Raw genomic sequence first — 18,773 nt, forward strand, 5'->3', positions numbered from 1 at the left:
CTGTTTGGAAAGGAGATGAGTGAGATGAAGGAGAAGGTCATCAGAAGAGAAGGACGGCCGAATGCCACACTGGGTAATGGGAAGGAGGCGGTGCTGGCGGAATGCTGGTGGATGCGTCGGGTGAGGATGGACTCCAGGACCTTGCTGAAGACCAAGGTAAGGCTGATGGGATGGTAGGAGGAGACGGCGTACGGCGGTTCGCCAGGTTTAAGGAACATCAGGATATGGGAGGTTTTCCACAGGTTACTAAGGGTGTCAGGGAAGGGGTGATCATCATGGAGAAGAGGATAGTAGGGGGAGGGTTTAGTTGTTTATAGGTAGGGTAGCATTTAAGCGGGTGCATGTCTGTCGCCAGTCCTGGCGTTTCTTAGCCTCGAGCAAGTTTCGGATGTGTCGCTGGAGTAGCCAGTGGCGTCGTAGTGTGTCCGGGTACGCATGTGGAGGAAGGCATGGTAGAGATGGCGGGATTCACGGAGGAGGAGGGCGGCCTGTGGGCGTAAGGTAGGACGGTGGGGGTGGATAGCGACAGAAGGGATGTGGGCCTCCATGGCCTCAGACAAGGTCTGCTGGAGAAAGGAGGCGGCATGGGTAACCATCAGGGTGGTGGTAGCTGGAAGGGTGGCCTTCGTCCTGGGTGGAGAGGGTGTCCCGGTAGGCAGTCCAGTCGGCACAGGAATAGTCATGGACGTACTTCAGGGGAGGCTCATTACAAGGGTCGGGGCGGGGGCGACGACTGTCTGAAATGGTGAGGAGGACAGGGAGATGGTCGCTACCAATGGGGTTGAGGACATCCATCGCTATGCGGCCAAGGAGGTTGGCGGAGGAGAAGATGACATCGGGAGTGGAGTTGGATTTGGAGTGGGTGTGCTGGGGAATGGGGATGAGGTCGCCTTGGAGGGTGGAGAGGAACTGATACCACCGCTGTAGCTGGGTGGCGGAACAACTATGGATGTTGAGGTCGGCGGCAATCACATAGGAGGAGAAGATACGATCAATGTGGGAGAAGAAGTCGAAAGGAATAGGGGCGTTAGGGCGGACATAGATGGTGGCGAAGGCGACGGTAAGGCCGAGGAAGAAGAGACTAAGGATCAGGTGTTCTGTGGGGCCGAACCGGGATCTGGCAGTGGTGACCAATGGCAACTCCGCCACACGCAATCGGGAGGGGATTATCGGAACGGTGGAGAAGGTAGGGCGAAGTGTGCATGGTGTGGTGGGGTTGGAGGAAGGTTTCATTGAGGAGGAAGGCATCCACGCAGTGGGTTGCAAGGGTGTGCATGAAGAGGTTCTTGTTGGCGGGAAGGGAATGGATGTTGTTGAACAGGATATGGTGCTGTCGCGCCATGACAAGGATTTAGACGAGGGTGTCGAGATGGGAGAAGGTGAAATGGGCCTGGTTGTGGGAGTAGGTGGCATACATTTTTAGATGGAAGACGGAACGGGCGACGAGGGAGACCTGTTGGTGGGTGTGAGGGCGCTGGAAAGGGTGGACGTTTTGCAGGACAATGGTAGGGAACCTGATGACGTCCTCAGCGGTGGGGGGCGGACGAAGGGAACTGCCAGGAGGGGTGGGGGCGTCCAGAGGGCGGACAGGGACGGTGAGTTCAGGAGTGGTTGGAGGGGGTCGGGCTTTACAATTTTGGGAGTAGATGGGACGGGGGAGATTGCAGGTATTACAAGAGGGAGGGGACTGAAGATTAGGGCACTGCTGGAGGAAGTGTGCTTGCTTCCAATGTGGGCAGGTAGGGGCCTCGCAGCACTCAGCTGTTGGGTGTGCGTTGTAGTGCAGGCACCTCTGGCAGTGAAGGGATTGAGGAGGGGAATGGGAGGGGTCGACCTTATATCGCTGGTTGAAGAGGAGACGGTCAATGGAGGGGCGTCCTCGGAGAAAACCCGCATAAGGTGGGTGGGACCGGTGGAGTTAAAAATGCGGCAGACCCCCCGCACCTCCAGCGAGGGATGCGCCTTGAGCTCCGCCAACACCTCCTCCTCCGTGATCATCGGACTAAGCCGAGTGATCACGGCAGTGAGGGTCGGAGGGTGGCACAGGGGTTGGGGTTGGCAGGTAGGAGATGGGGAAGGAGCAGGGGTGAGGGAGGCATTGGGGTGAAACCGGGTTATGGGGAGGTGGGAGAGGATGTAAGCATGGAGGGTGGGGCTGGGGGAGGAAATGAGAAGTGAATTCCGTCTGGGAGTGAAGAGTGAGATGGGAGCACCTGGGAAGTGTTGGTGGAGGAGGAGGGAGAGGTTCCGGGCCTCGAGAAGGGAAGAAGGGAAGGATCGGGATGGGAGAGGAGGTATTTGTATAAAGAGGGGGGGAGGAGGAGGAGGAGGAGGCGGAGGGAGCAGGGCCAGGCGGGGACACATCCATGGCATCCTGGGGGGGAAGGAGATGGGGCGGGGCCTTCTTGGGAGCGGAGGAGGTGGGGGTGCCACTAGGGCGTTTAAGGGCAGCGGAAGGGTGGGTGGTGATATGAGGGACAGGAGCTAAAGGGAGGTGGTGGGAAGTGGCAGGTCCCGGCGTGGACGCAGTAGTCGGCGCCGGAGATTGTGACGGTGAAGGCGACGGCGACGGCGGTGGCAGTGGCGGTGATGGAGAAGGCGATGGGGAGAGCTGAGCATGGGCAGTGGCCCGTTGGGCCACTACCCTAGCTGGAGCTGCAGTGACAGGCTGGGGGAGTGGGGGGAAGGGATCAGAGGTAGAGGAGTGGGAGGAAGAAGCTGGGGAGGGGGCGACAAAGAGCGAGGGCGAAGGGAGAGTGAGAAGAGGAGGGATGGAAAGAGGGGGACGTGACTGGGCGCACCATGTAATGGTGGTTGTGGCGGCGGAGGGTGAAGGATACACTATGGCAGTGGTGGTAGTAGTGGCAGTGGTGGTGGGGGCTGACATGACGACAGGGAAGAACTAAAACAGTACAGGACGAAAAAGAGAGGGAAAAACCGGGGACAGACGAAGACGGACGAAGACGGACGAAGACGAGGACCAGAGTCCCACGCTGCTGGCGCTGGCGACGGCGACGGCTGGCAGGAATGCCGCAGCTGCTGCTGCCGCGGACGAGGCCGGGGCCGCTGCTGCTGCTGCTGCTGACCCTGCTGCTGCTGCTGCTGGCTGGACCACTGCTGTCTGGCTGGCTGGACTGCTGCTGTCGCTGCTGCTGCTTGGCTGGACCGCTGCTGCTCGGCTGGACCGCTGCTGGCTGGCTGGCTGGACTGCTGCTGTCGCTGCTGCTGCTGACCCTGCTGCTGCTGCTGCTGGCTGGACCACTGCTGTCTGGCTGGCTGGACTGCTGCTGTCGCTGCTGCTGCTGCTCGGCTGGACCGCTGCTGCTCGGCTGGACCGCTGCTGGCTGGCTGGCTGGACTGCTGCTGTCGCTGCTGCTGCTGACCCTGCTGCTGCTGCTGCTGGCTGGACCACTGCTGTCTGGCTGGCTGGACTGCTGCTGTCGCTGCTGCTGCTTGGCTGGACCGCTGCTGCTCGGCTGGACCGCTGCTGGCTGGCTGGCTGGACTGCTGCTGTCGCTGCTGCTGCTGACCCTGCTGCTGCTGCTGCTGGCTGGACCGCTGCTGGCTGGCTGGCTGGACCGCTGCTGTCGCTGCTGCTGCTCGGCTGGGCCGCTGCTGCTCGGCTGGACCGCTGCTGCTCGGCTGGCTGGACGGCTGGACAGCTGGCACCTGCAACCCTAACGCTTCGATTAGTGCTGGAATGGCACACTTGAAGGGCGGTACTCGTAGCGAGGTACCACCGGAGATGCCCCTGCCGAGCTCATAGCGCCCTTAAATGCACGTGAACAGACAACCTTTCCGCTTTCCCACCAGAGGGAGACCCCAAAGCCGCGATTACCACAGCAGCGCCACCGCCAGAAACGGAGGGCGACTGCTTCACACAACGCGCTGCGGCGCGTTCTTCAAAACAGCATTTTTTTTACCACGTAAAGATGCTGTGATAGTTTATTACAAGCGGTTTCAAGCTACAAACCCAATTATTACGACTTCACTTGGGTATCCGTTTGTCTCCATTTTCGCAAAGGTCAGAAGATGAAAGCATACCACTCGTCGCAAACCTCATCTGCATCACTGACGACCCCCGAAGCAAGAGAACAATTTTTTCTGTTGACAGTAGTCACCAGTTTTTCTGTTAACAGCAGTCACCAGTTTCAAAAAGACACACATCTCTCCGCACTTGTGGCCGAAACTCTCGCCGTGTGCTCGCTGAAAGCCCAGAATGGCTTACTTTAAAGGGCAACAAAACAGAGCGTAGAATATCGTCAACGAATCCCCGAGTTGTACGTGTGCCGTGGATGACAAACGAAGGGGTTCTGCACCAGAGCATTGCTCCTGGTTGTTGGGTAATAACGGCGGGCGACAATAAGGTTTGTACGCCAGCGCTGTCCGAGGCGTACCCACACTCGCCTTCGCTGGCCATCGTTGCTCAGTTGGAAGCAGGACTCAGCACTGAGGACAGCACTGCTGTAGTCAGTGAAATTCCAAGCCGAAGCCGTGCCTGCAGGGGCCCCGGAGAGCTGTGGGATATTGGCCTGACTGTCACCCGCCATACGGCCCGACAACCAGAAGTAGTGCTCAGGGTGCCATTTTTTCTTAGCAGCGCCCCGCCCCTTTGGTTGTCACCCGCGACACCCTTACAGCACAGCGGAACGTCGACGATATTCTACGACCATCGTGGCAAGCCACCCTGTGCTTACATTTCTGCAAGAATGTAAGAAGGTGCCCTCCCTCCCCCCCCCCCCCCCTCACAGAGAGAGTTTCTACTGCTCGTCTTCGTGCTTGCCAAACACTACCTTGGTCAAGAAGGTCGCCCGAACTCTCCGCACATGAGAACATTTGAAGCATTACAGGGAGGACTCTCCAACCGTCTCGCGGAGTCTGAGGATATAAGGCGACAACTGGACACGATTTGGCACAAGAGGACATCCAACAACTCTATCAGTCAATGCCATGCCGGAAAAAAAATGGAAAATTCCTGTAGTAGTTGGTGTCAGAGCTGCAGCTTTCTTAGACCGAAGTCAGCTGATAGGTATACCTGCTTAAAGGTTGTCCCTCTAACTAAGGGCTCACCTTCAGACGATTTCATGTTTCCAAGTAGAGAAGGAATTGCCATATTTCATCAAAATATAAGAGGTATTAGAGATAAAGTTATTGAACTGCTTGCAGATATTGACTTTGAAATTATTGTAATAATTATTGATAAAATAATTAAATATTTTGACAATTCAGAGCCTTCCCTCACCAGGACACAGATTAGCTCGCCGTTTTTTAAGGAGTTTCTTGTGGGATAGTGGGGTGGCCAAGAACGTAAAAAAACAATATTCCACTTGAGTCCATAGACCTATCACGGCACTGCACTAAACAGATATTTCAGTCCAGAATGAGATTTTCACTCTGCAGCGGAGTGTGCGCTGATATGAAACTTCCTGGCAGACTAAAACTGTGTGCCGGACCGAGAGGAAACGAGGTACTGGCGGAAGTAAAGCTGTGAGGACGGAGCGTGAGTCGTGCTTGGGTAGCTCAGCTGGTAGAGCACTTGCCCGCGAAAGGCAAAGGTCCCGAGTTCGAGTCTCGGTCCAGCACACAGTTTTAATCTGCCAGGAAGTTTCAGATATTTCAATGTTGTGCACGGGTAGCTGAATTTAATGAAACTAAACTTCTAATTTTTGTTGTTTGTAAGTCCCCTAACTCTGGCATCAGAGCATTCCTGCTCAAGCTACAGAGGGTTCTTGGTTCACGTTATAGGAAGTACCAGAAATTACTTATATGTGGTGACTTCAATATTAATTTTGTATATGGTGATGTAAGAAAAAGGATGATAGTAGATCTCCTAAATTCAGATCATCTCATGCAGAATGTGTTTTTTCCAACTAGGGTGCAGGGAAACAGTAGCACAGCCATACACAATATTTTTATTCATTCTTCATTACTAGATGTGCATTCTGTTAATTAAAAGGGTGGATCACCTTTCAGACCATGATGCACAAATTTTAACACTAAAACGCTTTTGTACTCAAACAAATGTCACATATAATTACAAACTACGTAGGGAAGTTAATCCAACGGCAATAGTGACTTTTTTGAAACTCGTCAAGGAACAAGAGTGGCAGGATGTTTACAGTGCCGGTAACACAGATGATAAATATAATGCTTTCCTTAACACATTTCTCATGCTCTTTGAGAGTTGTTTTGTCTAAGGCGCTGCAGTCATGAACTGTGCGGCTGGTGCCGGCGGAGGTTCGAGTCCTCCCTCGGGCAGGGGGGGGGGGGGTGTTTGTCCTTAGGATAATTTAGGTTAAGTAGTGTGTAAGCTTAGGGACTGATGACCTTAGCAGTTAGGTCCCATAAGATTTCACACGCATTTGAACATTTTTTTTTGAGAGTTGTTTTCCGTTATAACGCTCTAAACGGGGTACTAGCAGTTAAAGGCAGCCCCGGGTGGCTGACTAGTGGGATAAGGATATCATGTAGAACAAAGTGGGAATTACATCACACTGTTAGAAATAGTCACAACCAAGCTACAGTCGCCCATTACAAACAGTATTGCAATGTGCTTAAAAATGTTATTAGGAAGGCAAACAGTATGTGGTGCGCAAATACAATATCTAATTCACAGGATAAAATTAAAACCATATGGTCAGTTGTGAAGGAAGTGTCTGGTCAGCAGTACAAGGTCGACAATATAAAGTCAATTCGTAGTAAAAATATGTCTGTTACTGATAAGTCATATATGTGCATAGTATTTAACATTCGTTTTCTGAGCATTGCTGGTGAATTAAATAACAATTCAGTTTCTGCAGTGAATCATATAACTATATTGGAAAATGTCTTTCCGAGATTGATGTCTGGAATACTCCTCTGTGAAGAGGGAGATTGAGTCAATAATTAAATCGCTGAAGACTAAGAACTCTCATGGATATGATGAAGTGCCTAGCAGAATATTAAAGTACTGTGCTGCACATGTTAGCCCTGTACTTAGCCATTTTTGTAATTTTTTCTTTAGGAATGGTCAGTTTCCTGAACGATTAAAGTGCTCAGTAGTAAAGCCGCTTTATAAAAGGGGAGAAAGCGATAATGTAGACAATTTTAGACCTGTTACTATGCCACCAGCGCTTGGTAAAGTTGTTGAAAAGGCTGTGTATGTAAGGACAATTGATCATTTTATATCACATAATTTGCTATCAAATGTGCAGTTTGTTTTAGAAGTCGTTAAACACCTGGAATGCTATATTATATTTTCTCTGTGAGGTAGTGGATGGGCTAAACAGAAGGTTTCGAAGCTCGTCATATTTTTTTGTTTCAACTAAGGCGTTTGATTGTGTTGATCACATAACATTGCTTCAGAACTTGGACCATTACAGAATACAGGGGGGTAGCTCACAATTGGCTCACCTCTTACTTTAACAACAGACAGTGTTAAGAATGGCTGTGATGTGGCCTCTGAGTAGGGTACTGTCAGATGGGGTGGGGGGGGGGGGGGGGGTGCCCCAGGGATATTTCGTTGCCACTGCTGTTCCTTATTTATATAAATGATATGCCCTCTCGCATTATCGCTAAAATATTTCTGTTTGCTGATGACACTAGCTTGGTAGTGAAGGATGTTGTGTGCAACATTGGCTCGGTTTCAAACAGTGCAATTCATGACATAACTTAATGGCTTATAGAAATAAACTAACGCTAAATCACAGTAAGACTCAGTTTTTACAGTTTCTAACACACAATTCAACAAAACCTGACGTTTTAATTTCACAGAATGGGCTTAGACTAGTTAAATTGAACAGTTCAGATTGCTAGGTGTTCAGATAGATAGCAAACTATCGTGGAAAGCCCACGTTCAGGATCTTGTTAAAAGACTTAATGCTGCCATTTTTACTATTCGAACGGTATCTGAAGTAAGTGATCGTTCGACACGAAAATTAGTGTACTTTGCTTATTTTCTTTCCCTTGTGTCGTATGATGTTACATTTTGAGGTGACTCTTTCCATTCTAAAAGGATATTTTTGGCTCAGAAACGGGCGGTTCTGGCAATAAGTGGTGTAAGTTCCCGAACCTCTTGTCGCCTCCTGTTCACTTGTCTCGGTATTTTGACATTGGCCTCTCAATATATATATTCTTTACTGATGTGTCTCTTTAACAATATCAGTTTATTCCCAAGAACAAGCAGATTTCACTCAATTAATACTCGACAGATACCCAACCTGCATTTGGATCGGACTTCCTTAACTCTTGCGCAGAAAGGTGTACAGTATACTGCTGCATCCATTTTCAGTAAGCTACCACTCGAATTCAAAAATCTTAGCAGTAACCCACGCGCTTTCAAAAAGGCTCTGAGCACTATGGGACTTAACTGCTGTGGTCATCAGTCCCCTAGAACTTAGAACTACTTAAACCTAACGAACCTAATGACATCACACACATCCATGCCCGAGGCAGGATTCGAACCTGCGACCAGATTCTTCAGTCCTCTATTATTTATAGAAAGAAAAAATACGAGGACCAACTATGCAATGAACTTACAGCAATAGCTGGTTGTAGAAAGGACATATAGACACAAAAAAGAATGCAAAAAAATTCCTATACAATACGGAATTCGGCGAATTACATTGAAACGTCTGTTTCCCTCCACAAACAAATAAAATCAAGGCACCATTTATCGTACAGAAAAGAACCCAGACATGGAAATACTTATAGCAAAAAAGAAAGAAAGGAAGGAAGGAAGGAAAGCAGAAGCAATAAAAGTCAGTAATCGCAGTTCTTAGTCCACTAAACTCGTGAACAATAATAACTTCATTCCATTTCTCTAATTGCTGCCACGACGAAAATGGGTACAGAAACTATAATCACGGCAAATAAAAAAGACAGAGCAGTCGAAGAACCCATAAACGTCGCTAACCACAGTTCACGGTCTCAAATAATAACAACTTCATTTCGTCGCTCTGATTGGTTCTGTAGCTACTTCTCGTTTCCACCAGTTTTCATAACGATGATGAAATTTAATTAAACTTAATGAAGTTTTAAAGGTTTGATAAAGCACGGGATTACTGAGCTAACGCAATTTATTTCACCTATCAATCAATCGATACCCACTGAATAATGTTCACCGTCTCGATTTAGCTTATTTTTCTTATTATGGGTCTGGTGACTTCTTAACTCATTTTTTCCTGTTATTGGACGATAGGTGAGCATGAGGTAGGAACCTTTTTATGCTATTGTCAACTGACGTCCGGATGTGATCAACTGACTGGAAGCGACATGTAACTGATCATAAAACATAATAGGCCATACGACGAATAAATGAGGTCTACTTCTCAGCGCACAAAATGTTTTTCCTCAAATCACACTCGGAATATTCTGAGGTGTCAGAGAGCTATGAGTGAAAGAAAGAAGCTAAAGATCACGAACAAACAAACTAAACACGAAATACTGTCAAAAACTAACAGAAATTAAATAGGGTAATTTGTTTAGCTGGATCACCAAATCTTCTTACGACAGTTTGTTCTGGCATTAGGTTATCTTGACATTACATAACTTATAAATAAAAATAGTCGCCTTTCGGTTTAACATTTAGAGACAAATGTGCTCTTGCCTTTCGCGTAATCAATTGGAGATAGCTTTGACGATCGAACCTAAACACAAAACTGATTTACAAGATCTTTTTAACAAAATTACCAAATGAGCGAAAATTAAAATGTACGGTTGGCTTAATTCATGAATGTCCCTAGATAACAACGGAATGTTATTGCACTAGGTCCTACTCGATAATTACGAAATGAAGGATTTGGAAAGAATAGGTTGGAGCCATCTTCTGTCGCCAGTTCTTGGGCAAAAACAGCACTTAAACACAGCCTGACTCAATTTTCCTGCACGAATTTTTGTGTAAGATATCATCGTTAGGTAGTCTTAGCAACGAGTGGAATGCCGTGCAAATGTATACACTTGTGTACAAAATTAAAGTGACAAACGGAAATTTTGCAAGGTACCGGTACGTTTAATTTGCCACAAAACAGTATAAACAGATGATACTAAGGCAGAAACAATGTAAAGAATGCAGAACGCAAGCAAATGCAACATGCATAAGTTAGACAAAAATGTTCGTTTTTTCCAACTTAACGGATTTGGACACACGTTCCAACAATTGGTTAATGTGCTCATTATGGGATTTTACCATCTCTGGCTGCAATATAGACCTGATAATGACGGGGCATGCTGTGAATGATGTCATCTTGTTGAAGCAATAACGCCCATTCCCTTTCAGAGCTCCTTGCAAGTCTTGGAGAGTAGATGGTGGATACTGAAGTGATGCAACCCGTCTCCCAAATGAATCCCTATGGGATTCAAATCGAGAGAGCGAGCAGGCCACGCCATGCGTACAATATCTTCCATTTCCAAGAAAACATCTATGAGGTGGAGGATTATCGTCCATCAATGCCACGTCTGGGACCACAGCTCCTCTCGACACCTGACAGCAGTCAAACCTTGCCGATTCATCAGCACTATTTCATGAAGAGGGGTTCGTGTGGTAAACATAATCCCTGCCCACATCATTAGCGATCCCCCTCGATCTCGGCCTCTTTCCACAATGTTTGGCTCCAGAGATCGTGTTCTGCGTTCCCCCTTGATGCGAATCCGTCGATAATCACTCTCGAGACCAAATCTGGACCACTTATGAAAAAAAAACTGGCCTAATATTCGACCGCCCAGGTAGCATGTTGACGGCTCCACTCTAGACGTTCCCTTCTGTGAAGACGCGTCAGAGGTACATATGCAGGTCTCCGACAATAGAGGCCACTCTGCCGAAGCCTTCTGTGCACCGTTTGCCTCGGTACAACACGTCTCTGGGATGCTGTGAGGTCAGATGCCAGCTGCCGTGCAGGAATATAGCGGCACCGTCGTGCTTTAACAGCCAAATAACGGCCCTGTGTTTCTGATGTCACATGTGGTCGGCCCTGCCCTCGTCTTTGGACGGTCTCCATAAACTGTCGCCTCATCCGAGAAACAACAGAGCGATCCACATTAAGCCATCGGGCCAGATCAGTTTGCGACTATCCTGCTTCCATCCTTCCTTTGGCCCTCCACCGGGGAGAGTCTGGTAGGCGTCTTTTCAGTGCCGTACTGCACCGTCTGTGACTGTGTACACAGAGATTGTGGATGTGGTAGTACCTGGCAATCACTACCCCGTTTCAAATGGTTCAAATGGCTCTGAGCACTATAGGACTTAACATCTGAGGTCATCAGTGCCCTACACTTAGAACTACTTAAATCTAACTGACCTAAGGACATCACACACATCCATGCCCGAGGCAGGGTTCGAACCTGCGACCGTAGCAGCAGCGCGGTTCCGGACTGAAGCGCCTAGAACCGATCGGCCACCGCGGCCGACACTACCCCATTTGATGTGTGCCCTGAGTTTATCGATTGGGTGGTTGTCCATTGACCGGAGTGCAGTCTTCCCTGCAGTACACGATCTACGGACATCTGTTGAGAATTTCTGTGGTTGTATCGCTAATTAGCCACAGGATGGAGAAAACAGTGGTTTGTTGCTTTTATTTAGGACACCAGTGTGTCTGTGCCAGCAGAAAAGCCGCTAAGAGCATCTTGATGCAAACAGTTTCATTCTTCTCATTAAAGTGCACTGCAGACCTGTAAATTACAACACCATGAAGGCAGAATGCAACGAATGTCAAATTCCCAAGAAGCGTTCCTAATGCTTGGATATGAAGATGATCAGCATTTCAGCGAAACCAAACACAATATGTAACAGTAAGGCCATCTACATTCTGTATACGAGGGTAAGTCAATTATTATCCTTAAAGTACTTATAAAATTTTATTTCAATCAAATAGGGAACTTACAAGAACATCATTTTTTGACATAGTCTCCTTGCGTTTCATTTCATTGCACTTGGTCTATCGTTGTACAAGCTTCCTGATGCTCTCATAAAAGAAGGCTCTCGGTTGAGCTGCGAGCCAGGAATGCACGGCTTCTTTCACTGCTTCGTCCGAGGCAAATCGACAGCCCCTTAATGCCTGTTTGAGTGGACCAAACAAGTGATAGTCAGAAGGGCAAGATCGGTACTATATGGAGGATGATCCAGTACTTCAAATTTCAGTTTCTGAAGCGTTTTAGCAGTGTGGGCAGCAGTATGCGGACGGGCATTGTCGTGCAACAACACAACATCTTTTGACAGCAATCCTCGGCGTTTGCTTCGAATTGCAGGCTTCAGCCTGGCAGTAAGCGTCTCATTGTAACGTAAACTGTTTATTCTTGTGCCCCTTTCCCCTTAATGTTCCGGTACTGGACCTTGTGCGTCCCAAGAAATCGTAAGCATCAGTTTTCCTGAAGACGGCTGGATCTTGAACTTTTTCTTGCACGGCGAATTTGGATGTTTCCATTTCATACTCTGCCGTTTACTCTCCGGCTCGTAATGATGCATCCATGTTTCGTCACCAGTAATGATCCTGTCTAAGTTGTCCCCTTCGTTACCATAGCCATCCAAGAGCGTTTGTTTATGCAACTGTGTGAGTTGTTTTGGGACCCATCTTGCACAAACTTTATGAAACCCAAGTCTGTTGTGGATGATTTCGTAGGCAGAACCGTGACTAATTTACAGACGATGTGCCACTTCGTCAATATTTAATCGTCTGTCTAAGACAATCATTTCACGTGAACGCTCAATGGTTTCTTCATTTGTGGCGATAAACGGTCGTCCAGCTCCTTCATTGAGCGTAAGGCCGGTATTACACTATCAAATTTCTTTGTCCAATATCTTTGTCAAAGATATTTGATAGTGTAATAGGGACTTTGTCAAATGTCGTCCAATATTTGATCAAATCTAGGGCCTCGCTGTATATTTGATCAAAGAAACCGCTTGTCTTCTGTTCACTGCAATGTGACATGTTACCACATGGAGCGCTAGCATCGCTGAAGCGTTCTGTCGTCTGTAGTGTTTTTATAACCATTACCGGTAAATACAATTGGTGTGTGCCGACAACTACAAAATTAATAGAGATGTCTGAAGCTGATGAGGCGCTTTACAACGTGAAGCACCCTGAATACAAAAATAGATTAAGAAGATTGGAGACCTAACCTGACCTAACCTAACCTAACACAACCCTCTCCTGTAGCAAGGAATCGGAGTGTTATAGTGAGCCTGTCTTCTGAAGATGTAGCAGTTCTTAAGTGAATATTGTGCTTTGTGATATGAGGATACACTTCATTGAGCACATACAGAAATGTATGCTCATCCATTCTTAAGCAAGTGATGTACGACTTGACGTCTTCCACTGTAAGCTCACGTAACAAGTTTTGTTGAATGCTTTTATCGTGTCGTCGTAAAACCCACGACTTCACCCACATTAGATTAGTTTTTCGTTCCATAGATCCGTCCTGAGGAGATCCTCGTGGATGTGGAACATGTCGATTTTTTTTAAGCTGAAATAACAATACTAATAGTATGAATAAATACAATACATCATTTGTTTCTATTAAAAATTTCGCCAATGGAGTAGAAGGAGTTGGCCAGTAGTAAGTTTTTCAGGCTCCTTTTAAACTGATCTTTATTTATAACTAAATTTTTTATGTTTCCTGGCAAATTATTGAAGATGAGTGTTTCTGAGTAGTGGTCCCCTTTTTGAACTAAAGTAAGTGCTTTTAAGTCCTTGTGCAGATCATTTTTGTTCCTGGTATTGTATGTATGAACTGAGTTGTTTGTTGCAAAAACAGATATATTATATACGACAAATTTCATTAAGAAGTAAATATACTGAGAGGCAGTAGTTAGTATACCCAGTTCTTTGAAGAGGTTTCTGCAGGAGGTCCGTGAATTTACTCCACAAATAATACGTATTACACGCTTTTGGACCTTGAAAACTTTTGTTTGACTTCAAGATTTACCCCAAAATATGATCCCATATGACATTATGGAATGAAAGTATGCAAGCTTTTTCATTTTTATGTTGCCTATGTCTGCTAACACTCGAATTGCAAATACAGATTTGTTAAGGCCTTTCTGCAGTTCTGTGGTGTGCTCCTCCCAACTGAATTTATTATCAAGTTGTAATCCCAGGACTTTTAAGACTGTCAACCTCGTATGTATGGTTCCATTTTTTCCCAACACTTCTTTTCCGCATGTGCACACAATGCAACTGGAGTACGTAGAACTGCTGCGGTTAATAACAAGTTGTTGTCAGCCATCTTGAACTTTGACGAAAAATTTGATGACAGTGTAATACCCCTTGTAGCGCTACGTCAAAGATCTTTGTCAAATATATTGGACGGAATATTGGATCACATCTTTAATCAAATCTTTGACAAAGAAATTTGATAGTGTAATGTCGGCCTAACACTTGTGTGACCGATTTTTCAGTCCATTCGTAGATACTCCGTTGTGGCAAAACACTGTTCCCGTACTGTAACGAAAGTCTTTGATGAATTACGGCCGCTGATACGCCTTCCGACCACAAAAAACGAATCACCGAATGTTGCCGTTCTTTGGTGCAAATAGACAGCGAAGCAGCCATGACTGACAGCACGTCAGCGATAACTAAACCAACCTAGCAGCTTGAAAATTGCAAAGATATAACAACAAACAAACAAAGCATGCCTCGTCTATGTAAAACGACAGTACTACCAAAATAAACAGAAATATAACTAAATTGCGGATAATAATTGACTTACCCTCGTATGGAGAAAGATCATTCGACGAGTCTCTCACTCAGAAATGGTGTCTGAGTGCAACAGGCCCACGCGACTAACGCCAGAGAGGACAGACCCACTGTTCGATCGGACGTGCAGGATGTCACAGCCACGTCAAGTACCGGAAATCAGAAAACTGGGTTGTGTGCACCGAGACGGGACATTGTGTGACCACGCCCGCAGCACGACCGAGCGTCGGCACGGCCAACACCGTGGTGGCTTTCTTGAGCGGCAGCAGCACAGACTGCAGCGCCGGCGGCGATCGCCGCAACGACAACTCTGGATGCAGGAGGCGCACCACGTCCTATATTCATATGAGTCCCGATTCCGCGTACACGATAAGGACGGGCGCATCCTCGTCTGGACCCTCCGAGTAGAGCAAACGTTGCCACACTGCATTCGTCATCGTCAGACAGGCCGAGTACGGAGTGCCACTGGGTACACAGCATGCCACCTCTGGTTTGTGTAGTTGGTAAATGGGCAGCAGGCGTTACATTTATGACGTGTTTAGGCCTATGGGTGCTCCACTGTCTAAGAAATGTCCTTGAAGTTATCTTTCAAGAAGGCGCAAAAAAGCAAATTGCCTGCACTGTCCTACCTCGACACAGAGAGTGTTTCACTGTTGCCCCGGCTACCACGTTCTCCGACTGAATACAGGTGCTTGTGGTGTGGGGCGGCAGGTGGAAAATTTACTGTTGCATTTTATATAATGTTTTGTTTGTAGAAAAGATGCAATTCCCTGCCGTTTAACCATATGTGGCGCGGCAGGTGGAATTAAATGTTATTATTTAAATGTTCCTATCATTTATGCTGCTGTTTTGCCATTCTCAACATTGGCTCTCTAACTACAATATTGGCAACCAGAAAGTGATTAGCAAAACGTAAAGCCTGTAATTAGAATTCCTAGTGCCCACTTCATCTGAGAAATACACTTATAGCTACAACTTATAGCTCTGAGAAATTAGGAGATTGTCTGGGATTCATAATCAAAAACGATTTTGATTATAAATAGTTCAGTATATTCTGAAAGTCACAGATAAAAAAAAGAAGAATCCACACAATCTGACTAACAGAGCAGTTCAAATGCGCTGATGCGACTATAGCTGTCCAAATTAAATGTTTAAGTGAATGCTCGCCATAATTTGATGATAATGTTCATCAAACGCCACGCTAAATAATGGTAGAATGTCTGTCCCGCGACGGCACGTGAAAATACGACATACGCAAACTGAAGATCGATCATTAAAGTCAACCCAGAATTAACACTTCACTCGAAAATGATTTCATGGTTATGCGTATCCCGAGTAACTTAATACGGCATCCGAGGCTGTTTATAGCAATGATACCGACGCGACGCGACTCCCGACACAGATGGCGTGCTATTCACCGTCTGGAGAGAACTGGGACCTTGCTTCCTCGCGCAGCGTTCTTATATATAAAGCCGCTGTGCGGACGGCTAAGGGAACGCCTGATCAAATCGGCTCTCCCGACTAGCCGCTGGGCTAGTAATGCACCACATTAAGTTATTGAATAAATCATCGCTTCCTTTTCTGATGGCAGATGAATCTCTCAATTTAAATGCGCAATCAGCACACAGGTAAGTAATCATAATAAAAGTCTGACGTGGCTAAGTTAAATATTTTGGGCGAGAGAATTAATTTAATTACACTACACGCAGTAGACGAGATCTGAACTTGCCCTTTGGAGATACGCTATCGCTATAGTTTTATAGTCATTCAAATGAAACTTAACACATCTTTATGGTTATAGCGGATCTCCATTCTACTTAAATATAAACATCCTAGCCGTATTTATTAACCTACTTAATCTATCTTGCTTCCTTAATTTTTAAGACAAAAACCATAAAATAATGAATTTCCACTAAAATTTTAATTTGTGAAATCCAAAGTACTGTTTCTATTAAATTATTATGAAAAAGGAATCTAAATATAAATTTTTAAGTCTCTAGCTCTTTTCTGTTACGCCAATGGTTTTTACAGAAAAACGTCCAAATTTCGAAAATGGTTAAAGTTATCGAACTGATATTCAACACATATTAATTTAGTATTACTCCTGACATGCTAGAACCGTTTCAGGTTATTCGCTTGATTTTTAAAGTATTGCGCAACATTTATGACGTCAGAGCTAGTTACAGCGGACTGGCTGGCACACAATGGAAAGACTGATGTGAATTTTATAAGGCGTGAGTAGGCTGCTTCCCTACAGTGGGTTGCTGAGATACTGGCACGCCAGCACTCTCCAGCCACTACGGCCGACGATCTCTGGCGTAGCGTTAATACGAGATGGAATGACGTACTTCTGTCATCCAACCTTGGTTCGACTCGATGGCCAACTGGGTTAGAGAAGCGCTGATGCCAGACATGGCAAGTCTGTATTCTACATTTCGCACCCTCAGCACCTCCAAAATCCATACAAATTTAATCACGTATCCTTCCTGCTGTAATGTACAGGGTGACAATGATTGAACTACACGAAAGGAACGTAAATTAGTTACAAACTACGCCGTGCACACACTTTATTCAACATATAAATGCCACTACAGACATTCGGATTTAGGTTATGACATGTTCGATATGCCTGCCATCATTGGCGAAGATGTAGCGCAGAAGAATAGCGAAATTCTGCATGAACCGCTGAAGTCGATGAACTTCTGAATGGCTGTTTTCAGCTCAGCAATAGTTTTGGAGTTATTGCTGCCCACTTTGTCTTTAATATAGCCCCACAAGAAGGAGTGGCATATGTTCAGATCTGAAGAATATGGCGGCCAATCGAGGCCCATGCCAATGGCCTCTGGGTACACCAAAGCCAGAATACGGTCCCCAAAGTACTCCTCCAGGACATTAGACACTCTCCTGCTTCGATGAGGTCGAGGTCCGTCTTGCGTGAACCACATCTTGTCTAACTCAGGGTCAGTTTGGGCAATGGGGATGAAATCATCTTCCAAAACTTTTACGCACCGTTTGGTAGTCTCCGTGCCATCAAGGAAAATCGCAGTGATTATTCCGTGACTGGACATTGCTCACCACATAGTCACCCTTTGAGGGTGAAGAGACTTCTCGATCGCGAAATGCGGACCCTCGGTCCCCCATATGCACCAATTGCTTATTGACGAACCCATCCAAACGGAAGTGGGCTTCGTCGCTAAAGCAAACCGTGCATGCGTATACTAATTCCCGTAATGCCCCGTGGTCAACCGTTCAGCTTGAAAGTCCTATCGCAAACCGTTCAGAAGTTATGAATATTTTACTTCATATAGTTCAATAATTGTCACCCTGTATACGCACCATATGAGAAAGCTCCTTGTTTGCCATCCTTCATGGTTTTGCAATTGTAGTGGTCATCGACGAAGATGGAAGATTGGTTTTGCAATGTAAAAGTCTATCTACACATCTAAGTATCGGGTATACAATAGTAACCGAAAATGAAAGCAGTTAATCAGTTACATATCTGATGTTCCGCAGAATATTTAAATTATTGTAAATAGTGTCCACTAGATCTGATTCACGTTATAATGCAACTGCACTGTTTTTACTAGTGAAACGATTTGATTGATTTGGCAAATAGACTCAATACGAACTTGTTAGAGTAATTATCGGTTATTTGGCGGGCATGTAAATTAGAACCGCTGTTGGGAAGATGAACCAGGTAACATAGGCGTCCAGAAGGGTCGGGGCCGTGGGCGCGGGGGTGGGGAGTGGGGGGGAGGGGGCATTTGCCTCCTGCTGCTCAAATCTGGGGACAGGCTATTTTTTCACTGAAGAATCCCCACTCAGTGTCTGCGACTCCACTAAACTGTATACTGAATATTGCCGAACGCGACGTAACGCACTACGGATTTAGAAATCATTACATTTCTTGATGGTAGAGCACTTGCCCGCGAAAGGCAAAGGTCCCGAGTTCGAGTCTCGGTCGGGCACACAGTTTTAATCTGCCAGGAAGTTTCATATCAGCGCACACTCCGCTGCAGAGTGAAATCTCATTCTGGAAACATCCCCAAGGCTGTGGCTAAGCCATGTCTCCGCTATATCCTTTCTTTCAGGAGTGCTAGTTCTGCTAGG

This window comes from Schistocerca americana, chromosome 4 (genome assembly GCF_021461395.2).
Source record: "Schistocerca americana isolate TAMUIC-IGC-003095 chromosome 4, iqSchAmer2.1, whole genome shotgun sequence".
Classification (NCBI taxonomy): domain Eukaryota; kingdom Metazoa; phylum Arthropoda; class Insecta; order Orthoptera; family Acrididae; genus Schistocerca; species Schistocerca americana.